This window comes from Danio aesculapii, chromosome 6 (genome assembly GCF_903798145.1).
Source record: "Danio aesculapii chromosome 6, fDanAes4.1, whole genome shotgun sequence".
NCBI classification, from domain to species: domain Eukaryota; kingdom Metazoa; phylum Chordata; class Actinopteri; order Cypriniformes; family Danionidae; genus Danio; species Danio aesculapii.
The window spans coordinates 38,683,107-38,709,173 of NC_079440.1; positions in this window are offsets into that span (position 1 = coordinate 38,683,107).

Here is a 26,067-nt window from a genome sequence, read left to right on the forward strand (position 1 = left end):
TTTAATTAATCAAGGAATTAATAAAGGCATTCTTTACTTAGTAAATAACACATTAGACTTGTTACAATCTAAATAATAAAATATGAAAGAGGTAATGGGTGATGCGGTAGCACAGTGGGTAGCACGATTGCCACACAGCAAGAAGGTTGCTGGTTCGAGCCTCATGGTTGCTTGTTCGAGCCTCTTCTGCATACCTCGGTTGTAATGAGTGGTTATTTGAGTAACTGTTGCCTTTCTATCAGCTCAAATCCGTCTGGCCATTCTCCGCTGACCTCTTGCATCAACAAGGCATTTGCTTTTTCGGACCATTCTCTGTAAACCCTAGAAATGGTTGTGTGTGATCCGAATACTCAGACCAGCCTGTCTGGCACCAACAACCATGCCACGTTCAAAGTCACTTAAATCACTTTTCCTCCCCATTCTGATGCTCATTTTGAACTGCAGCAGTTCGTCTTGACCATGTCTACATGCCTAAATGCATTGAGTTGCTGCCATGTGATTGGCTGATTAGAAATTTGCGTTAATGAGCATTTGGACAGCTATACCTAATAAAGTGGCCATTGAGTGTACATGTTAAATATTTAATTCTTACAAGCTTAAATTAATGGCTATCATAGAATCAACTTTAAAAAAAAATTATATTCTTGCTTGAGTTAATCTGTGTTATGTAGACATTTTTTATTTTTTGTTCTGCAGTATTTACTGCATCACAGAATTGTTTTTTTTTTTTTTTTATCAATGCAGGCGGTTGTCTGTGTATTACGTCTATCTACATCCTGACTCATTCATTCAACTCCTTTAAAAAAAAAAAAAGATTTATTTAGAAATGTAATAAAAGACTGTGGCTCTGTTCCATTCTTAAATGCTCATCCAGAAATCAAGCTTTGAAAATGTGTTGGGTGGTGGACAAAAATAACTGTTTCTTGAATCACACTTCTGCTACATCTTGCAACAGCACATAAATCACAAATTAAGCATATGCAGAAAATTATGAGAGTAAAAAGTGTCCCTCGTTCCAAAGGGTCCAATTGAGGTGGTCACTTTTGAGCCCTTCCATTTGAAAGAGTCTTTCGTCATGGAGCTCTTTTCAGTTCTCAGTCCAAAGTGTCTTCTGAGATAGATTTAAACAAATTGCAATACAGCACGAGTAAATCACTGACCCATCCACTCAACCAGTTCTTCTAAAAGCACTGATTTACGAATCAGAAACAAGCTAGAGTGACATTTTCTTAATCATTTAATGCCTTTCTTCATAATGTTCTTGTTTGGGTTATTCTGTTAATATTTCAATATTTCGATTTCATTAAAGGCTGGTTAAAGACTGTTCCTAACCCTCTACTGCACGCATTATGATAAATCTATTAAAAAGAGTATTTGACTGTTTTACTTTATTAGAATGGCTGTAAAAAAAAAATTGAATTTTTTTTATGGCCAGTTTCCACTGAGAGGTACAGTATGTACGGTACGGCTCACCTTTATCAAGCTTGCGTTTCCACTGCCAAAAGGGTACCCTTTTGGTGGACGTGGTGTATGACAGAAAGTTTCTGACGACGTCATTTTTACTTGAGGAAATGTCTACACTAAAGCTGTATGGGTCGTTCACATATCAAATGAGAAGCACTTCTCACAAAACAGATGCTTTATACACATAAATACTTGTGTAGAAATGTTCATTACTAACTTTCTATGAACATGATTTGATTATAACTGCAGATCAATGATGTGAAATATCCTACTGTAACATCTGCAATTAGCACTTAAACTCTCCGATATGTTACCAATTACAGAAAAACTACACACAGCATACATTAAGTCCTTATTTGGGTTAAAAAATAACACAAAATATACCCCACAGTCAGTGCAAACCTCTTATATGTGTCTTTAATCTTCAGCAGCACGTGTAGCCTCTTGTTAGAAAGTAATTCCGTCATTCCGAGTTCATAATAGTCCAACAGGTGATGATAATAGCTAAACATGGCAGTTTGTTCATGTTTTAGGTTGGAGAAGCATCATTTGCTGGTGTTTTTTCTGGCTTCACTCTCGTGTTTGTCTCTTTCTGACAGGATCGGATATCAGAGTGATTCAATGATCACAAGCATGTTATTAATATGAGCTCAAAAAGTTTATTATTTCAAATATATAAATGCGTACACGAGCGATCGGGAGCTCTCTTCATTTGATAAGCGTACGGAACCATACCGTACTGTACCGTACAACTCAGTGGAAATGGGCCATTAAGGTACGATATGTTGCAATATTGCAAGAACGTCCAACAGTGGATCTAACTTCAAAATTTCAAATTTAGAACTTTCCTTATAATTAATAATTTTGTTGTTTGAAATTATTTAATTGGTGTTGCAGTATTATAAGCTTTAACACAGAACTTATAAATGACACCTTAAACATAATTTCCAACAACTGACCTTGCCAGCTAGCTAACCCATTCCAATATTGCACAGTGTTGCCATTTGGCAACACATGCATTTGATTAAGTTACAAAAAACTAATTTGATAAAAACTTTTTTTGAGTTGTGAATATGTCATCATAACTTACTGGAGGTGATGTTTCAGATGTTTTTGTGGATCATTTGATCCTTTGTTTTTATTGACGTTTTAATTTGCATATAGCAACTACTCACAATGAATGACAGTCTGTCAGAAATCACGCCACAGAAAAACACTGCACGTCATGTGACTTAACCAAAGCACATCATTGGCTAAACTAAGGTCTTCTCTTTCCAGCAAAAACAACAAAAAAAAAAATATTATGTTGGTCTTAAAGAAACAGCGGCAGGGAAATTAACATAAATATCATACTGCCATATGGCAACATTATGCGGTAGAGGGTTAACTTTTGAATCAGCTGAGATTGATATATTAAATAAAAAATATATATTTAAATTGATTAAACAATCCCCACAATCCAAAGACATGCGCTAAACTAAATTGGCCATAGTGTATGAGAGAGTGTGTGTGTGTATATGTATAAGTGCTTCCCAGTACTGGGTTGTGGCTGGAAGGGTGCTGCTGCGTAAAACATATGCCAGAACAGTTGGCGGTTCATTCCTTCATGTGGTTCATGACCTCTCATTAGAGACATCGAAGGAAAATTAATGATATTTGTCTGCAAATACAAATTGACTTTTGCTTTTTAAATCTTAAGTTCCTTTATTAAATACAGCTCTGAACTGATTACTTTGAGGTGGGTTTTTATTTCAGATACAGTGTTCTGAATTCCCATCAACCGGTTGCAACAACAATAATTTATTATTTATTATTTTGCTCTACAGGCTGAATAATAACAGAACAAAAACAGCTTTTGATTTTTTTTTTTTTTTGATAACACTATGATAATTCCTTTCTACAATAAACTGAAATAATTAAAAAATAAATAAATAAAGTTAAATTAAATATTTTAGGATCTGAAAATATTTGAACATTTCTCAAGATTTTTTTAAAGCAATTGAATAAAAGCAAATAAATTACTATATATATATATATATATATATTTATATTTATATAAAACTTAATCCAGATTTAATCCAACAACTCTTATTTTACTTCTACTGCACATAACAAATGTGTCTGTATGTTTCAGATTATGTTTTCAGATACACTGTAAGACCCAAAAATTTAAGGTAACTTAAACCATTTGAGGAAACCAATTGCAACAAACCATTTAAGTTCAAAATATAATCTTAATGAGTACTGTGAACTTAATCCATTTGAGTAAACGGAGCAATTTGAGCACAGTAAACCCAATAAATAAAGAAAACTCAAACCGTTTGAGGAAAGCGATTGATACAAACCATTTGAGTTAAAAAAAATTATCTATTTGAGTACTGTGAACTTACCCTATTTAAGTTGAAATAATGAGATTTTTATTTAACTCATTATACCTTCAACACTGAGTTCAAAACTCTTTTCAAAGTAGAATTATGAGTAATGAGTAGAATTAACTTTCAGTGAATTTTTGAGACTACACTCATTTCATTTGATAAAGTTGACTGTTGGGTTTTACAGTGTATAGCTACAATAATACATAAATTAATCGATCAATCAACCAATCAATTTGAATTAATTAAGAACAAAACACATGCGTAACAATACATTCTTAAAAAAAACTTAAGAGCTTAAGAAAAAACAGCTCTTATCAAGACCCTCTTTGGCCCTCACCAATTAATTAGCATAACTGAACAGAGAGATAGCAGTGTCTGTTTATTGGTCATGGTCAGTGCCTTTATCAGTGCTGGTTTTAAGAAACGATAATTAGAGGACAAACAAGTGACCAAAGCAACAGGGATGTAAGGATAGAGGGATATTTTAGGAATCCCATCAGTCTGACCGATAACCACCCTCTTCATCCAATCATTTAATTGACTTGACTTAACACGCCATATCTCCCAAATTACAAAGGAGAACAAAGGACAAACAGTGAAGGTCATCAATCATTCAATAACTCACAAACAGCTTTTGAATTGTTTTTGAAGACCTGCATCGATTTCCTTCAGCCACTTTGGTCTTTTACATTTTTCTTTTCTGAAATGAGATAGATCTAAACTCTATAGTCCATATAGGACATACTTGAATACAGAAAGTCATGAAAGTCTTCAGAGTTAAGTAGTGATATGTTATGCTGTTGCACATATCACAGGCCTATGCAATGTTTTGTGCAGACTTTGTAGTATTCCTAAAACAAAATTCCCCAGTATGTCTTGTCGATATCTGTGGCTGTAATAAAACTGAAAAATGTTGACATTTTCTCTTACCGTGGACTGCGCAATATTGATTTCTCCGAGGCATAATCAATCACGCTCGTAAGTTTGAAATCACATATGTTATTGAGAGTCATCCTTCAGTCATCACATAGAGCATATTCAATATGGAAAAAAATATATGCATGTTACCTACACGTGTTTACAAGAGAGCAGTATTACTTTTAGAAACAAAACAAATTGGTCGGATTAGCTTTTAAAAAAAATGTAATCGCTCAGGCTTAAGCAAGTGCTTATTTTACTCCAAAAAAAATCCATGTTCTTTTGTGGAAAAACATGAAAAATAACTGTCACATTGTGTTTTCTATTGTCAAAATAATACCACACTTGAAAAGAAAAGCAGTGCTAAGCCATATGCTATTTAGACACTTTGGAGCAGAAGCATTTATGTACGCGCCATTAAATAATTATAAAGGCCACTTTGAAGAATACCTAGACATCAACATGAGTCCTGTGAGACTCAACTGTGCCCAAATAGATTAAGGACTAGAGTGGCAGTCATAGCAGGGTAAAGTAGACCTATTATCATTTCAGGACACTCGTCGAACGGAGACAATATTCTTCCTGCAATTTAATGGATGGGCTATTATTATGAAAGGTAGAAGGCTGTTGGATTACGAGGATGTAAACCAGATTTTGAATGGCATCTTGTAAACATGCATTGCATATAATATTTGTTGAAAGATGGTGATATCATACTGACCTTGTCGCACAATGAGGGTCTTTAAAACACCTTGACTGACGGATCTGAGGCTGTCATTACCGTACTCAGACAGTAAACAACTCAAGACCTAACAACTCAGAAATTGTGTATGGTCATGCAAGATGGGTGGATGGATGGATGGATGGATGGATGGATGGATAGATTTTTTAGAGTTTTACTCTACTGCTTTTGGTTTACTAGACATTATTGCTATATATATATATATATATATATATATATATATATATATATATATATATATATATATATATATATGGTGATGTGGTGGCGCAGTGGGTAGCGCTGTCACCTCATAGCAAGAAGGTATCTGGTTTGAGTCTCGGCTCGATCAGTTGGCATTTCTGTGGAGTTTGCATGTTCTCTCAGTATTCGCGTGGGTTTCCTCTGGGTGTTCCGGTGTCCCTCACTGTTCAAAGACATGTGCTATAGATGAATTGGATATGCTAAATTGTCCATAGTGTATGTGTGTGAATGAGAGTGGTTGGTTTATTTTCCAGTGATATATACTGTATATGAGCAATAACACACTCATAGCACGAGTGTGAAATTGCATATATACAACAGTTCTAAGGCATAATCGTGTATATAAAAAAGATAATCAAACACGAAGAGTCTAAAGATTCTTTTGTATGAGGAACTACTTTCTTCTGCCATTCATTCACATCATCAGCTGACGTCAGAACAGCAGAAACAGTTACTAATTTACCAACGTCACTTTAGATCTAGTATTTGAATGATTCTCTAGCGTAATGTCTAAAGTGATGACAAAACAAGTGATTTTGTTAACATTTAAAGATTATAAGGCTGAACGGCATGAAATGACATCAGTCTAGAGACATTTTCCAGTATTTCTCTGTTGCAACTGGGAGATCACAATAATTGACCACAAAAAAGCAACGCAATCAGTACCAGATTACTGTTGTGTTTGCAATAAGGAAGAACAATAAACACATGCGGGCATATCTTCTTTCTTTCTTTTTACTGAACTATTCTCCAATAATAAAAACAGGACACTCATTTGAAACAAACAGATGGAAACCAAAAATTGGGTTACACAAAGAGTGGCCAACACAAAATACATGCATTCCTGATATGTGAGTCCCATCTCACACTCAATACACTACAATTACTATGGTATAAATACAGAACTACAACATACAAAAGAGAAAGATTGACTTGAAATGTCAGCTGTATCTCCGAAATTATAAATATTTAAAATAGGCACTATCCTTATAAATACACTGCATATATGCAGTGTAAACAACTACATTATCACCTAAAAAACCTCAAAAGTTCATTATGTTGTCCAACAGCTGCAAAGTTTGTTAAACTGTAGTGAGCTTATTCATCTGCTGTCACTCTATGTGGGCGGAGTAATACAAAAAGGGTGAGGAGGCTGTAGGATATTATGGGAATATCGCACGGCTATCAGTCCATCAGATTCAAAAACCAGACAGAACCGTTGCATAAATATACTCATATGCTATATAACTCTATGTTATTAGTATAATAACATGTTCTATTAGTACTTTTTTTTACTATTTTACTATAGTTTCTAGATTCTAACTAGGTTAGACTAAATATACTTATATATGTCGATTTTTTTTGCACTGTAAAATATATGATCAATAAGTCATGATCATATATTTTGATCTTTTAAAATTTAATGTTTTTTTTTAAGTTTTAAAGAAGTAGCACACTTGAATAAACAAATTTTTGCAAGCGAGACCTTTGCCAAATTATTAATTGCCTGCTCTTTAAAATTAAATATTTACAAAACACTTTTGCCGCCTTTTGTTTGGAAATTCATAAAAGAACAGGAGTGTTCTGTCTCAGACATGAGCTTTGAAAGCTGTGTTTCCGTCTCCAGTTGCTTCCACTTAAAGTAAACAAACATCTATTAAACTGGAGCACCTATCTTTTCCATTAATGTCACTACAATACTCATCTGGCATCATATGAAAAATTCATGGAGAGGTTCAAGACCACAGATGAAGATATATATTATGAGTGGCATTGAACAGAGTAAGTGGTATATTTAGTCCTGACTATACTTATACATTTTTTTTTTTACAAATAATAAAGTCTTCAGGTGTCATGACTGTGTCTTTAATCCTTTAAAGGACAAAAAAGGTTATGACACATACAATTGATCTGATACCTGCTAAACTTTTAGTTCCCAGCATTCAACAAGCTTTTGAAACCTTTATTGTACAGTGCCATTATGGAGTGTTAAGGAGAACGCTTAACCTTTTTACACTCTTTGTGAAATGTTAATTGGTTCCTTTTGTGGTACACTCGGTTCTTGCTGGGGGTAATAGGGTTTAATGGAATTCATTTCTTTAGCGTAAACAAATTGTTTAGTGACATGGGTATTTGCCATTTCACTGGCTACAACAAAGTCGGAAAGACATCAAGTGCACAAGCGTTTAATTCAAAGAGTCCCAACAGGTCCCTCATTTATCACTCAAGCAGAAGAAAAACAAATAAAGATGTGAATTTAAAACACACTCTGACAGGAAATACTCTAACCTTGACAGAGGAGCTAAACTCATGCGAATAGCTGTTTTGAAATGCAACGGGGACACAGTGACCTTCATTCTGTGCAGATTAAAGGGAACATACTAATAGAACATAATTGAACCGTTGAGGTGCATAAAGACTGAAATACCTTTGAGTCTGAGATGGAAAAGCTGCCAATTCCGAGCTGTCATCTGTTATCAGGTGATAGCCTGCTTTAAAGTTGTTTGGTTGGCGTTGGCTGGAATGGAAAGGTGCCTCTGACACTGATTCTGTGAAAAGCAGACAGTGATGTCTCACTGCGGCGGCCAAAGAGACAGACTTGCCAAGATTACGCAATCATCTTTATCATCAGGATTGAGGCATGTGATTCTCCTCTCCTAGAATTTGTCAAGATATTCAGTCACTTCTGTAGCGGTGACAGATCGTTAGAAAGAATTGTGTGAGCATGTTCTCATTTGACTAAAATCTGAGATGACCATCATAGTTTAATTGTCGTGCAGAGCTGCATCTCCAACAATATTTATGGCTAATGAAGTGAAGCACAGGAATCCAGCAACCCTGGTATGCAAATATAGCATTAGAGCCTATTACGAGGAACATCTTACGCAATTATGAAAAGAAAAGAAAAAAAGCATGGAAACGAATTACAGGCTGCATAACAAATAACCCAGAAAGCACAAAAAACATTACAAACAACTGAACAGTAATAATGTGCTGGAAATTATTTGAATACATTTAATATGTGAACGAGGAGAGAGAAATGGTGATTGTAAATATATGTAGATTTTATTCAACACTTAAAAAAACTTACTTTTTAATCTTTATTTGTGTTTGCTAGGTAGTTTAAGCTTGAGATATTGCACTGCACATATCAACTTTTATTGGAATCAATGCCTGTGTGGTGCACAGAGTTGCTGGCTATGAAACACAAATGTAACATATATACATTATACAATCTCTTGGGAGTCAGGATGATACTTTAGAATGAAAGTGTTTATGTAGGCTACATGCTTGTTTTTTTCCATCTGATGCAACAAACAGTGTTACTATACAGAGATGGTGTAATGCAATACTTAGTACTCAAGAACAGTTTCATATGCCATTGCATTGTCGTTGTATCAACTGAATTTTATTTGGTATTGCCTTGGGTCTCAGGCTAAAAGGTGAGCTTGTTTTTATACATGTTACAAACATGACACTTTTTTCAAGTAACTTTTTTCAGTCAAACATACTGTAAAATTCACAGAAGAACTGTTTTTTCCTAGCAACATAGTATTTCTTTAGTGAATAAATCGTCTGCTTTGATCAAATTTGGAAAATGATTGTGACTCATTCATTAGATGATGTTGAAGTCATATATAATAGTCACTTTTGAAGTGGATCAAATGATTGTTTCTTTTTTCAGAACTGTCATGAGACTAGAATGAGTGTTGATAGTTTTAACGTTGATAAAAGGTTCAAATGATTAAAGTTCACGTTAAATGTTGACTACTGCATATAGTAATTGCAGTGTAAATGACTGTGACCTTGACATCTGTTCTGTCAACATTTGATGTTTAAAAAGTACCCTCGCCCCCAGTTTACATGATTAATGTATTGTTTTAAAAAACAAAAAATGTGACAAAATACCCTTTGTTGAGCTTTTCAACATCAAAAATAGTGAAAGCAGAGATTAAAGGTGCAGTATGTAAATTTGACACCTGGTGGGTGAACTAGGTATTGCACTCCTGGTTCAAAACACATTTTCACTCGGCCCCTCCTCTTACGACTCCTCACAAGTGCAGTTTGTCAGATTGGCAACATTAACAGGAGCATGCCTGACTATTGAGCCTACAACACCTGAAATTTCTATTTTAAAAACAGGTTCGTGCAGCTGAACCACAGGATACATGAAATGATCACCTCAGGTACTTTATTTAGTGTTAAATGCTAGTAAAGTGAGATTTTAACATACTCATAATTATACCTAAAAACTTTTTTTTCTCTTTTTATTTTACAGGACCTTTAAGTAAGCCACTAGTTTATAGTTTTACTGTACACTCTTAGAAATTAAGGTACGCGAGCTGTCACTAGAGTGGTACCTTTTCAAAAGGTACAAATTTGTACCTATAAGGTCTATATGAATACCTCAAGGGTACATATTAGTACCTAAAAAGTACAAAATGCGCTCCTCTTGAAATTTTAGGTACTAATATATACATTAATGTACCAATAGGGACCCTTCAAGTACAAATGTGTACATTTTGAAAAGGTACCACGCCAGTGACAGCTGGTGTCCCTTAAGTTTTGAGAGTGAACTGCTTTTGGTTGACTAGATATTATCCAGTATACTATGTGTATATGCATGTACAGTTGAAGTGAGAAATATTAGCCCCCCTGATTTATTACCCCCTGTTTATTTTTCCCCCAATTTCTGTTTAACAGAGATTTTCTCAACAGAATTTTTTTAGAACAATTACTAAACATACTAGTTTTAATAACTAATTTCTAGATTTATTTGATCTTTGCCATGATGACTGTAAAAAATATTGTACTAGAGATTTAAATGTCACTTTAAGCTGTATAGAAGTGTCTTGAAAAAAAAAAAAAAAAAAAAAAAAAAATATATATATATATATATATATATATATATATATATATATATATATTTATATACACACACACACACACTCGCACACTTCATGTTCTATTACACCTCATGTGCTTTATTTAGTGTTAAATGCTAATAATGTGAGTTTGAATGCCATTTTAGGTTACATTTATTGCCATAATGAAAGTAGCAGATAGTTTATCTCAGATATTGAAAATAAAATAAACCATTTGAAATTTAATTTTAATACTTAGAGCAACAAAATTCACAAAAATTGCATATCCCTGCAAATCTTGTCACGTTGCGTGTTGTTAGGACACGGGATTACAATGTAACCTGCTCAACTAATCTTTACGTTTGTAATATTTGTATTTTTTGCTAATTAATATCCACCTCATGTGGAACTCTGAATCTGTGGCTCATTTCGGAGGCTGCTACTGTCCACCAGAGGTCGCATTTCAGTTACATACACATTCTTTGAGAGCCTTCATGAATGAATGAATGGAATATGGTGTTTTCCACTAAGGCAACCTGGGCTGCTGAAACATAATTGGCTAAACTGCCATTGGGCGGGTTAAAAGAACCAAAACAAAGACAAAAGTTCTGACACAGAAAGCACATGTTCAAAGCAGAATAACTGACTTTAGGATTGTTTTTTAGATAAACAAATGTGTCTGCTTGGCATGTTTCTTAAATATCTGCAAACATATTATGGTATTTATATGCTTTAGAAGAGTCAAAAACTTACTCACAGCACCTTTATAGTCCCATGGTGCATTTCAAAAGCATAAATAAACTAAAAACACACATGAACTACTAAATATTACAAACTTTTAATAAACAGATAGGCTACTTTTTTTTTTTTTTATGTAACCTTTATCTTCATATAGAAATCTCAGATGGCCAAAAAGTGATTTATCATTTATGAGCCCAGAGATTGCAGTGTACCCTCTGAGTTTTAAAGCTTAGCTTAAATGTGTAATATCAGCAAACTGTGCTCCTAAATGACTGCTGAAACAAGTATAGGTTTAGACCTAAAAGCAGTATGCTATGCGTCACAATGTCAAGGCAGCTCCCTAGGATTTGGAAGCAAGCTATTGATTCAAAACTCACTCCACAAAGCATATGCACCTCTAATGCGTGACACCTGCTGGCGCTGAAGGCATGATTTCAACCAGATGTTCATGTTCCTGTTCTTTCTAAAACTGTTTCAGGTCGTAGATATTTTTGGAACGTCTTGTAGCAACTGCTCACTTCGGGTCATGGCACCAGATTTCAGATGTGTTCCGGTCTGGACTCTGCCTTTCCAAAATCTAAAAATCCATCTGCTTCTTCAGCTGCTCGGTTGTAGAGTTACTTGTCTGTTTAGAGCCACTGCCAAACTTTGACCCACATTCTGGCTCCAACTCACAATTAATTCTAAGCTTCAGCTCAGAATGAATTGTACCCTCAAAGATTTCAAGCTGTCTGTGTCCTGAGATATGCTGCAATGTTCTCCCTCATTACATCCTTCTGTGTATACTTCTATTCTGTTTTCCTCCTGGTGGTTTCATGAACATTTTAAGGGGCACCGTGGAGTATTTCTCATTTCATTTTTTTTTTTTTTTTTTTTTTGAGAATAAATTATTGAGGTAGTGCATAAAAATCTATGTTCAAAGCTGCATTTTGCCTATGCAGTCACTACAGTAGTCCTGCCAATTGAAATCACACATACACAAAAACCCCATACTCCCATAGACCTCTGTTTTTTTCTATTTTTTTACAGTAAAAAATAAAAAATTAAGCAATTTTGCCAAATTATTCATTATATTAGACTAACTATAAATATAATTTTATGATATCATGCATTTGAAGCTGGTATATAATAGGTCCAAAACAAGATCCTGTGAAACTTTAGCTGTTTTGCTTTGTTTACATGATGTGTCTACAAATGTGTGGAAAGTGTTGTTTTCTCCCTGCACAGAAGCTCGGGAGCTTGCAATTTGGTCACATCTATGTCATCATAGACCCTTATGCATCTTCATGTGCTGTTTCTCCAGTTGAAATAACATGTGGTTGACAAATTGCTGTACAGCTACTATCACATTGTGAAAACATCTTGGCTGAGCTTACAATATCGTTATGCAAAGACGAAGTCGATTGGATTGTTATTGTGACATGTATATTTCATCTCACTGCAATACAGATGGACATAGAAAACCTTATATGTGTGCAGGGTGTGAATTACAGGGGGATTTGAGGGGGATTTACCCCCTTATTCAACATTTGGTCCCCCTGAAGGACGTCAAAACAAGTATTATGGGGGGTCAGCTCTTTAATTGTAAGACATAGTTTTCTCTGATCTCTAACTTAAATAATATTATTAATAGTTTATATAATAAATGCATGTAATACATTTGACCACTCCTAAACCAGTTCATAACATTGTGAATGCATAATCCTCCCAATTGTTAATTAATTTTTCTTCAGCTTAGTCCCTTTATTTTGCCACAGAGGAATGAACCGCCAACTTTCAGCTGCAACCCACTTCAGGGAAACACCAATTCAGTCCCACATTCACACTCATACACTGCGGCCAATTTAGTTTATTTAATTCATCTATAGTGCGCGTCTTTGGACTGTGGGGGAAACCAGAGCACCCGGAGGAAACCCACACGAACATGGGGAGAACATACAAACTCCACACAGAAACACCATCTGACTCAGCCGGGGCTCGAACAAGCGACCTTCTTGCAGTGAGGTGACAGTGCTAACCACTGAGCCATCGTTTCACCCTTGTGCCAATCAGTTTCAGACAAAAAATATTCAACAGTCTGAAGCCAGCAGATCTAGAAGACTGGTAGACATTGCAAGTGTTCACAAGATACTTCTCTTGTAAAATAGGTGTTTGTATCTTCATATAAACTAAAAGTAAATTTAAATTAAATGCATACTTTGAACTTTGACCCGCAGCAAACTCTGAAATAACTAATCAGAGATTACTGTTGGTCTGAATACACTAAATATCCCTCAAAACATCTATTCATTTTCCTTAGGCTTAGTCCCTTTATTCATCAGGGGTTGCCACAGCGGATGGCACCACCAACTTATCCAGAATTTGTTTTACACAGCAGATGCCCTTCCAGCTGCAACCCATTACTGGGAAATATCCATACACACTCATTCACACACAAACACTATGGCCAATTTAGTTTATTCAATTCACCTATACCCTGCATGTCTTTGGACTGTGGGGAAAAACTGAGCACCCAGAGGAAACCCACGTGAACACAGGGAGAACATGCAAACTTCACACAGAAATGCCAACTCACCCAGCCGGTGTCTTGCTGTGAGGTGACAGTGCTAACCGCTGAGCCACCATGTCACCTTCCTCCACCTTCATCTAATACGTTTTATTAATAATTTTAAATAGAATTTGAATAAGTACATATATTTGATTAACCAAAACATGTATTACACAAACTAACATTACCGAAGAAGTTGACCCTCCCAGATAATCAATGTATAATTCGTAGCCTGTATGTGTGCTTTTATCTCCCCAAAAAGAGTAAGCATTCTGGTCACTCTCAAAAAAAGCTGAATGTCCTGCCTAAATCCGTCAATCACTTTCCAGTCTGACCAATGACTTGTAGACTTTCCAGCTAGACAATGCAGACATGCTGAGGCATGTTGATTTGACTTCCATCTTAAAACAATCAACATATCACCAACAATAGTAAAAAATAAAAAAACTGAGAAAAAAAAACCCGAATGGTGCTCAGAATGCTCACTGTTTGAGAGGAGATAAATGACACTTGTGTAGCTGTCAGCTTTACATTACTTTATATACTATAAAAAAACAAACTTTATATTATTATTATTAGGGCAGTGCTGATGAACGATAGTATATTGAATCGCGATAGAATTTGAGTCAATAACAATGATAAGCTCTGGACTTTTTTTTACTCTTTACTGGTCTAAGAGCCAATCACACAGCAGAAAATGTGCAACAATGGGAATCTAAAAGTTTGTTGATATTAAAGATGTACTGAATTTTCGACCACCGAAAATCTATCGGCTGAAAATATGTTATGCCATTTAATGGACCCTCTAATTTTTGTAGCTTCAGTCGTTGTTGGGGTACTCTTTTAAATCTGGAAGCATTAACAACCTATATCAAAATATATATCGTTATCGTTCAATATGGAAAATAATTATCGCCCAGTCCTAATTATTATTATTTTTATTACATTTAAAATAAGTAAATCTTTTCAATGTCATGGTTCATGACACTTTTATCATATTGTATATCGGCTTAGCAAAAAATCTGCTGAAGCGCATTGTTGTTGCAGAGTCACCTCATGTGTTCATGGATCAGCTTTGAGAGCATGGCAACAGCTTATGTACTGTACAACATAGCAGCCAATAGAAACAGTTGCTCGCTAATGAGACATATGCAAAGGCATTATCTGTTCATGTCATCTCGTAAATACCATAATATCCGTAGGGTTTCAAGGAAACAAGGGAAACACTGGAATTTCACTAGATGGAGGAATCTGAGTTTTCTGGGTTTCAATAAAGAAGCTAAATGTGAATATTATGTTAAGCTAAACTTACTGTAAGCTTTTGTCACACAGTCAAACTTTATATAACATACTACAGTATTAAAGGTAGAATAACATTCTTGGAATATGTATTCGTGAAATGGACTTGGTCACTGTAACCGCTATTGTTTAAAAAAATACATTTTAATTATTCTGCTTGGTAACACTAATATTACAGAAAATCTATATTTCACCTTTAACATGAAGATCATGCTGTGCATTCTCTTGAAAGATTGGGCAAGCGAGCAGAATGACTGATATACACAGACTGGTATAAAACAGTTTTGGTCAGTTTTGGTGAAACAATTGTTGTTATCTAGACTGACCAAAACTGTGTCCGTTGTAAAGTTGATATAATTGCAAAATGCTATGATGACCTACAATATATCTACTTACAAGCCAATAAAAATGCAACACAACATTAAGCAACTAAAATTAAACAGTATCTAGCAGACAAGAGTTAGATTCAATTACAATATAGAAGAAAATTTTTGTAGTCTATGATACAATACAGTGTACACTACTGGCCAAAAGTTTGGGGTCTGTTTTTTTCATGTTTTTTTTTTTTTTTTCCTAGAAATTATTTTGTTCATCAAGGTGGCATTTATTAAATGCAAAAAATAGTTAAATTGTTAATTTATAATTTATGTTATAATGTTATAATTTATAATTTATACAAATTTTAAATAACTGCTTTCTTATTGTATAATTTCAAATGAAATTATTACTCCAGTCAATGTTGCTTTTATTATTATTTACTATTAATAATAATAATAATAATAATAATGCATTGCGGTGGCGCAGTAGGTAGTGCTGTTGCCTCACAGCAAGATGATCGCTGGTTTAAGCCTCTGCTGGGTCAGTTGGCATTTCTGTGTGGAGTTTGCATGTTCTCCCTGTGTTTGCGTGGGTTTTCTCTGGGTGCTCCGGTTTCCCCCACAAGTCTAAACACATGCGGTTCAGGTGAATTGGGCCACCTAAAAATTGTCCGTAGTATATAGTACTCTATGTGAATGAGAGTGTATGAGTGTTTCCCAATGATGGGTTGCAGCTGGAAGGGCATCTGCTGCATAAAATGTGCTGGATAAGTTGGCGGTTCAATCTGCTGTGGCGACCCCAGATTAATGAAGGGACTAAGCCTAAAAGAAAATGAATGAATGAATAATAATAATAATAAATATTAGAGTGATTTCTGAAGGATCATGTGACTCTGAAGACTGTAGAAATAAAGCTGAATCTTTAAAAATCACTGGAATAAATGATTAAATTAAATGATAAACTACTTTTGAACCGTTATTCTATAGTGCAATAACCTTTCTTAATTTTACAATTTGTACTATATTTTTGATTAAATAAATGCAGCCTTGGTGAGCAGGATAAGCTTATTTTAAACCATCCTACTGACCCCAAACATTTGACCGTTAGTGTGCATGCAAACATTACTAAGATTGTACAATCTGTGGAAGGCTAAAAAGAGAGTTTTGTTTTGTGCTAATTAGTAGCGTATTCTCAATTATAATTTGTCAATATACGGTTGAAAGTAATTCATTTACACTCACCGGTCACTCTGTTAGATACACCTTACTAGTAGTGGGTTGGACCCCCTTTTGCCTTCAGAAATCTAAAATCCTTCATGGCATAGATTCAACAAGGTACCGGAAATATGCCTTAGAGATTTTGGTTCATATTGACATGATAGCATCACGCAGTTGCTGCAGATTTGTCGGCTGCACAACCATTATGCAAATCTCCCGTTCCACCACATCCCAAAGGTGCTCTTTTGAATTGAGATCTGGTGACTGTGGAGGCCATTTGAGTACAGTGAACTCATTTTCATGTTCAAGTAACAAGTCTGAGATGATTCACGCTTTTGAAATGGCACATTATCCTGCTGGATGTAGCGATCAGAAGATGTGGTTATAAAGGGATGGACATGGTCAGCAACAATACTCAATACCCGTCTGGCACCAACAACCATGCCACGTTCAAAGATGCTCGGTTTGAACTTCAGCAGATCGTCTTAACCATGTTTGCATACCTAAATGCATTGAGCTGCCGCCATGTGATTGGCTGATTAGAAATTTGCGTTAGCGAGCAGTTGGACAGTTGTATCTATTAATGTGACCGGCGAGTGTATGAGAGTATGCAGATACTCGAATAAATAATTTTCTGAGCAAGTTGTACAATATTGTTTGTTAATGGTCTTGTAGTTTGATGTTTCAGCTATACTGGATGTGGATAGATTGCTCAGTGTTTAATGAAATGTCTGTAATCCACCTAAAAGCCTTGAACAACTTGTCCTTCTAGTGATTTTATCTGGACGCTGATCAGAGTAGGAATGGTGATGAAATTCTCCTCGTACTTTTGACTGAAGATTAATGAATGCCTTAGTCTTTTTAGTAGCAATTGTTTTGTAACCCTCTCCAGCCTCATTAGCGCTGACAGCCATTTCTCCAGCTTTTCAGACATATCTTTTGATCATAGAAGGATTCATCCATAAGCCATACCATTAGAAGTCGCATACTACAGCTCAACAGTCCATGTCAGGTCAGAGTATTTAATGCATTAATTCAAATATTTTGGGTTATTTTAACCTGATGTGATTTATAAATACGAATCACGACACACACTTTTATTGAATGTGTCACATTTCATTTGTAATAGTTACTGAATGTACTCATTTAAAACATTATATGTATAATGTGTGTGTGTGTGTGTCTGTATGAGCAGTAATTTTAAAGTGAATTTAATTGCCTTGGTGAAACACTATTGCACAAGCAAATGATCATTAGTCATGCACTTTTAATTATCATGCAGCCCAGTTCTGCAGAGATATAGAAAAGAACTATCCGACAAAGCATGATGACGAATAGAGAGGTTAGTGCGCACACTGGGTATGTCTGGATCACAGGACTGAATTATCAATGTCCACATGAAGTCTAAGCTGTGATGGTAGAGCCCCCCGGTCTTTGTTGCTCTTCAAGGGAAAAAATCAACAAATGTCAATCAAAGCTTTCTGGCTATGCTATTGAAGATAGGAGAAGAGGGCAGGAAGGCTCCCCACCTGGCTCTCCCCCACCTTTCAGTTCGTACCCTTCACTTTCATCCTCCACCGAGACCCAGTCCTTGCCCAAGGCTTCTCTCGCACTAGGGAAGCAAGCTCTTCCGGGATAAAAAGGATAGAGATATTTTGAATCATTGGCTTCTGTTAATTAGCTCTTTCTGACTGTATCAATCAGGTAGGCTCTGGACTGTAAATATCATTTTAATGTGCGACTGTACGCCACATACTGTCTAGTATTATTGTGAATTTTATGAGATATGTGTGAAATATATTATGTCAGATAATTGATATAATGTTTTATATCATGTGAATCCTTCTCTCAACATGGACAAAATGCACTTTTTATTACATCTGTGAAAACAGTGGATTTGTTTGTTTGTTTTTACTTTTGCAAACTAGCTAAAAAATGTTTTGTCCATATCATAATCAAATCAGTATAAAATAAATTAATATGTATTTTATATGCACTTTCCATTCACATTCTTAGCGGCAGGCCAAATGTTGATTGGTTGTGAGGTTAAATTCTTAGTTGTTGTGAATGAAATAGTTTATTTCACCAAAATGTACTGTATGCATGTGAAAATTGGATGCAGTGCTGATCACCTGGTGGTGCTATAAATAAAATAAAATAAAATAAAATAAAATAAAATAAAATAAAATAAAATAAAATAAAATAAAATAAGCAAAGCAAAGCAAAGCAAAGCAAAGCAAAGCAAAGCAAAGCAAAGCAAAGCAAAGCAAAGCAAACTAAACTAAACTAAACTAAACTAAACTAAAGTAAACTAAAGTAAAATGAAATATAGTCAAATTAAATCAAATTAAATTAATTAATTTTTTTCGGCTTAGTCCCTTTATTAATTAAAGTAAAGTAAAGTAAAATAAAACAAATAAGTAAAGCAAAGTAAATTAAAACAACGCAAAGTAAAATAAATTTAATTTGCTTTAATTTAATTGAATTTAATTTGCTTTAATTTAATTTAATTTAGTTTAATCAATTTAATAGTTAAAGTGAAATAAAATAAAATAAGTAAATTAAATTAAATTAAATTAAATAAGAAAAATAAAATAATTAAATTAAATTAAATTAAATTAATTTTAAATTAAATTAAATTAAATTAAATTAAATTAAATTAAATTAAATTAAATTAAATTAAATTAAATTAAATTAAATTAAATTAAATTAAATTAAATTCATTCATTCATTTTTGTTTTCGGCTTAGTCCCTTTATTAATCTGGGGTCGCCACAGCAAAATGAACCACCAACTTATCCAGCACATGTTTTACGCAGCGGATGCCCTTCCAGCTGCAACTCATCACTGGGAAACACCTATACACTGTTATTCACACTCATACACTACAGACAGTTTAGCTTACCCAATAAATTATAAATTAAATTAAATTAAATTAAATTAAATTAAATTTAATTAAATTAGATTAAATTAAATTAAGGCGAAGCAAAGTAAAATTTAATTTAATTTAATTTAATTTAATTTAATTTAATTTAATTTAATTTAATTTAATTTAATTTAATTTAATTTAATTTAATTTAATTTAATTTAATTTAATTTAATTTAATAAGTAAAATGAAATAAAATAAAATAAAGTAAAATAAATTACAATAAGTAAATTAAAAGAAAATATAGTAAAATTAAATTAAATTAAATTAAAGTACACTAAAGCAAAGTAAATTAAAGCAAAGTAAATTTTATTTAAAATCTCCAAAAATCTCCAAAAACATAGCCACCCTTGGCCAATGAATAGTGAGTTTATGGAAGTAAATCGGAAAGAAACTTGCTGGGCCATGTTTATCTCATGTCCCTAGAGTTCGTTGAGAAATCTGAAAACTTTGGGTGATGCCATCACATTTTACAAGTGTATAAAAGATTGTGTTCACACGTTTTTTCATTCATGCATATAATAATCTTCATTTATCTTTCTGAGCAGCTTTGCCTGCAAGATTGCTGCTGCAGTAGGTATTTTGACTATTTAGGTCAACATTCAATCAATAAATGCACCAATCCATCCATGATTTGATCTATCAATCAATAAATCAATCAACTGCAGAGTGAGGTCAGAGGTGGCTGATGGTGGTGGGGGAGGGGGCCTTTTGAAAAGCATATTTCTTTAAAAACATTTATGGTGTGTTCCCTCTGGACACTCCAAATAACTCAAAAAGGAGGGGGATACACAGAGTCTTTCCTTTTCTCCAGTTACCTCCTAAATGTTTCAACTGACTACTATAAACTCTATATAAAAATAGCCAAATTCACTCAGAAAGTATGCACACTGTACTGTATGTGTTTGCGTTCTATATATAGTTCAATTATGATATTCAGGTTTTAGTAGGTTGTCCAGGGAATCATATAAATGCAGATATGCATAAACCTTCTTTAATATATTTAAAGCTGTGATCCTCTCATAATTTCAAATACATGCATAACACATAACAGTAAATTACATGGTTTGCATTCTTTTATATGGTGGCTATGTCATCTAACCATTATGCAAAAGAGTATAGCAGAGAGACAAAGGAAATCTCTTGCTTAAATTTGCTCCTCAAACAATTGGTAATACCAGAGATAACCATTTATGTACTTGTGACTTGAGTCTGTTTTCTTTTCTGATGATTTAAACTCAGTAACTTTGCGTCTCGTTTAGACAATGAGTCTACACCAATACCTGGATTGCAAAGGCGCAGTGCTCACAACACAAGGACTTCCTAAGAACCTCCAGATTTCCACATGATTCAGGATGCTTGCACAGCAAGAGAGAGTAATGCAAGTACATTTTCATATGCATTTAAAGCTGTGCACCTTTTAAGGTGTTTTATGAACCCTGGTGATTCTTGTTAGGTGTAGTTAAGTTGAGATCACTAGAAAAAGTGAATTTGAGTCAACTAAAAAATTCAGGACAGCTAGATTTTTTATTTGTTTATTTTTTTACAGTGCAAGACGTATAATATTGCTTTTTGTTAAAATAAGACAATTAAAGAGTCAGCTCAAAACACAAGCAGATCAAAAGGCAAGCAGATTTATACTGCCAACCATTATGGTAATTATATTTATATATATATATATATATATATATATATATATATATATATATATATATATATATATATATTTTTTTTTTTTTTTTTCCCTAGACCTTTCTGCTAATGAGAAGGATAATAATAAAGATCTTAAATCACTCAAACTCCGATAATTACGGCATACATCTATTTTTAACTCAACAGTATAATAATTCTATAGTATTTCCAATGTGTGTCTGCCTTCGACTATTATACCTTCTATCACTGTTGGTCAGCCGTCTTGCAAGAACATTTATCCAGGTTTGACTGAACATAATCAATTTGCTCCAATCTGCAGAAAAATGAGAGCGTATGATCAGCAATATCTCAAGTCATTAGGACAAAATCATTAGAGTATACGGTAGAATGAGGAGTGTTGATCAAAAGTCCCATCAATATCAGCAAATTAATTATTTTTGAAGATTGAAAATAGTCCCCATTGTCTCCTCTCATCCACTCATCATAATATCAGATTTGAATGGCATCTCTTCTCATTTATGGAATTATTGTAAAGTACTCAGTGACATATTAGATTATGCTCGTTTTTTTCTGGAGTGGTTGTGAAGCATTTTTGTTCAGTCTTTGGTTTAATCTCCAAAAAAAAAAAAAAAAAAAAAACATGGGCACAAATCACTAAATAAATAATATCTCATTGGCATAAACTTATAATTAACACATATTATAAAAATTGTTCTACATGTTTTTATTAACACAATACCAGATAAAATAATGACTACAATGTTGGGATTAGGCTTTTATTTATTTAATTTATTAAGCTCTGGTGGTGGCGGCAGCTCTTACAACTCAGGCAGCTTCAAAAAGCTCAGCAACAGAAACCATGACAGGAATAGAAGTGAGAAGGAATTGCAGAGAAAGTTGTCTTTTTGAGCTTGTGGCAGATTGGCAGTAACCATCTTGTTAGCTGAAGTACCGGTTGTGGCCATTTTGTGAGCTGGCGGCAGCCATCTTGTGCAATAATGAACTGGCATTAGCCATTTTGCGAGTAGGTGGATAGGTGAAGATAATCTACGTTGGCGGTCTGCGTTCATTTTCCTTCGGCTTAGTCCAGGTGTTCTCAATTCCGATCCTCGGGCCCCCCTGCCCAGCATATTTTGTATGTCTTTCTTGCTTAACACACCTGATTTAGATCATCATCTCTTTACAGAGAGATTCATGAACTGATCCTTCTGTCAAATAAGAGAGACCTACAAAATTTGCAGGGCGGGTTGCCCCGAGGACTGGAATTGAGAACCACTGGCTTATGGCTCGTTTCCACTGAGTGGTATGAACATAATTTGATTACAACTGCAGATCAATGACAGTGTGAAATAAAAGTCTACTGTAACGTCTGCAATTATATAAAATAAATAAATGCAACAAATATGAACACATACAGACCCTTACAGTCTACGATATGTTACCACTTACAGAAAAACTACACACAACATACATTTAGTCCTTAGGTTCAAAAACAACACAAAAGATAGCCCACAGTCATTGCAAACCTCTCATCTGTGTCTTTAATCTTCAGCAGCACATGTAGCCACTTGCTAGCTTGCTAGTCATTCCGAGTTCATAATAGTCCAAAAGGTGATGATAATATACATGGGAGTTTGTTCATGTTTTAGGTTGTAGATGCATCATTTGCTGCTGTTTTTTCCAGCTTCTCCTTCTTTTTTTCGCTCTTCGCACGTTTGTTCTTTTCTGACAGGATCGGATATTAAATCACTTCAATGATCACGAGCATGTTATTATTATAAGCTCAAAAGTTAGTTATTTCAAATATAGATGAGATCGCAAGCTCTCTGGACAAAGTGAAACCGCTCGCACTTTTAGATAAGCTCGTAAAACAACAACAGGACACAGCAGATTTTTGTTCTTCTTGGCTTTGTGGCTGTTCATCAAGACGACGACAATGTTTGTTTGAGCTCGGGTCGACTATGGCTTGTTATTATATGTATATAATGTATAATGTATGGAAGAAATCACTTTCCCGAACTCTCGCATTCAATCTGCCCAGTTGGTGGAATGAATTCCCTAACTACATCAGAACAGCAGAGTCACTTGCTGTCTTCAAGAAACGACTAAAAACTTAACTATTTAGTCTACTTATCCCTCCTAATCTGTAACTGCCTCTCTGGCTATACCACTAACTGTATTCTCTCTCTCTCTCTCAAAAAAAAAAAAAAAATTAAATAAAAAAAAAAATTTCTAATGCTTTGCTTCTTAGACTACACACCTGAAACTTGTCTATAGCACTTGTTCACTGCTGCTCTTATAGTTGTGTAAATTTCTTCCTTGTCCTCATTTGTAAGTCGCTTTGGATAAAAGCGTCTGCTAAATGACTAAATGTAAATGTAAATGTATATATTATTAGGGTATAATGTCTAGGCTGTGTATTTAAAACATGGCAGTTCCTTTTTTTTCATTCTGGCTTGCTGCACGAGCGAATGACGTATCTCTGTAAACCAATAGCTTTCAGCTGCATGTCTAGCTCCGCCTTTTGTTACCCTTGGTACCCTTTGCAAAGGGTGCCGCAAAAGTGGTACAGTTCGGTTCGGTACGCCTTTTGACAGTGGAAACGGCCATAAAAGCCATACCGTACTGTACCGTACCACTCAGTGGAAGCGAGCTATTAGTCCCCACTTTTCGGTTTTACCAGCACCACCCCCCTGCCCCTCACTCTTCACCTGGGGCCCTCATCAAGAACCCTTGCGTGGGGGCCCACGCATTTTGCACTACGCCACTGCTTATAGCGCATGTTTTTGGACTGTGGGGGAAACCGGAGTACCCAGAGGAAACCCACGCAAACACAGTGAGAACAAACTCCACACACAAATGCCAACTTGCTCAGCCAGGACTCAAACCAGCAATCTTTTTGCTGTGAGGCGACAGTGCTGTTAACTTAGATACTGTGCCGCCCTTGTGTAAAACTGTGGGACCAAATAATGTCATTTGTGTATACATGGTCCTATTAAAAGTTGACATGCATGTTGTGCCATTACTGCCTTTCACAGTCAAGTGGTTCTCACTGCAGTGACACTTTGGCAGAGCTTAGCTCCAGCAAGGGGGAGCTTGAGCTCCAGCTCCTCCTTCTTCAATTGCACTATATTAGTGTACTAATATAGGGAATAGGTGACGCGGTGGTGCAGTAGGTAGTGCTGTCGCCTCACAGCAAGAGCGGGGTCAGTTGGCATTTCTGTGTGGAGTTTCCATGTTCTCCTTGCGTTCGCGTGGGTTTCCTTCGGGTGCTCCAGTTTCCCCCACATGTCCAAAGACATGCGGTACAGGTGAATTGGGTAAGCTAAATTGTCCATAGTGTATGTATGTGAATGAGTGTGTGTGGTTGTTTCCCAGAGATGGCTTGCAGCTGGAAGGGCATCCGCTGCATAAAACATATGCTGAATAAGGCTGTTCATGCTGCTGTGGCGACCCCAGATTAATAAAGGGACCAAGCCGAAAAGAAAAAGAATCAATATAGGGAATAGTGACTGAGGGTATATACGGTGAGCATGGACACAGAACTAGCACTAGTTATACTTTGGTCATTTTTAGTGAGATAATAACGGTCTAATATAATAAAATAATTGTTGCTAAGTTAAAAGTGCTCCTGCTACACTTAGAGATTGGCTAAATGGAGATTTAAAGAAAGAAAGAAAGAAAGAAAGAAAGAAAGAAAGAAAGAAAGAAAGAAAGAAAGGGAACAAGATTCCTTCTCTGTGCTTCTTTCCAGAGAGAGAGAGAAATAAATAAATAAACAAAAACAATAAAATAAGAAAAGAAAGAAACACACACACGCGCACACACACACACACACATACACACACACGCACACACACACACACACACACACACACACACACAGAGAGAGAGAGAGAGAGCGATGGATTCACATAACAGATACCTGTCTAGTCTGTTTGCAGATATGATACACTGTTTTATCAGGATCCAACACTTTCATGGCACTTCATAGCTTATTGGTTTAGTAGCTAATCCATATGATTTTGTACAATCTCATTCATACAGTTTTGTACAATTTGCTAATCCCCAATGACGATTGGGTTTAGGGGTGAGGTTGGGTGCCACGCCTCCTTTTAAAAATCGTACATTTTTGTATGACTGAACTCATAGGAATTAGCCACTAAAGTGAGTGAGTGAGTGTGTTGGGGTAGTGTGTATGGGGATGTTTCATGTCTGATGAATTAATTTCCTATGGCGGTCACTTTTGACCGGGAACACCACAGGTGTAACAAGGTTTATTATAACACTCAAAATTCAATGAAAGAGATGATCATCACTTTTATATGTTCAAAAGCATAGTGTGGAGGATATCTTGAGGCCTTGAGGCAATCAGATGTAAAACACAATATTTATGAGTGATTTAAGTTGTAAATCGGTCAGATTTGACCTGAACACGACAGGAGGGGCAATAAAGAAATAGTGGAATAATAAAGAAAACAAAGCTTCTTAAACCGTTCTCCTGCAGATGCTGTCACCTGACAGAAAGAAGAGGAGAACAGAACAAAGGCAAGAAGAAAGTTTATTTAACAAAAATAGGCAAGGACTTTGATTGATGTTTAGACTTGTGCTTTCAGGTGAAAGGAGACATATGCCACGTCAAACGTGAGTGTGTTAGTACACAACGCTGTCTGCCATACAATTTATTCATGGATTTTGTGACAGTCAAAAAGAAAACTTTGCCTTTGAATTCATTACCCTACAGATCATCTTCTCAAG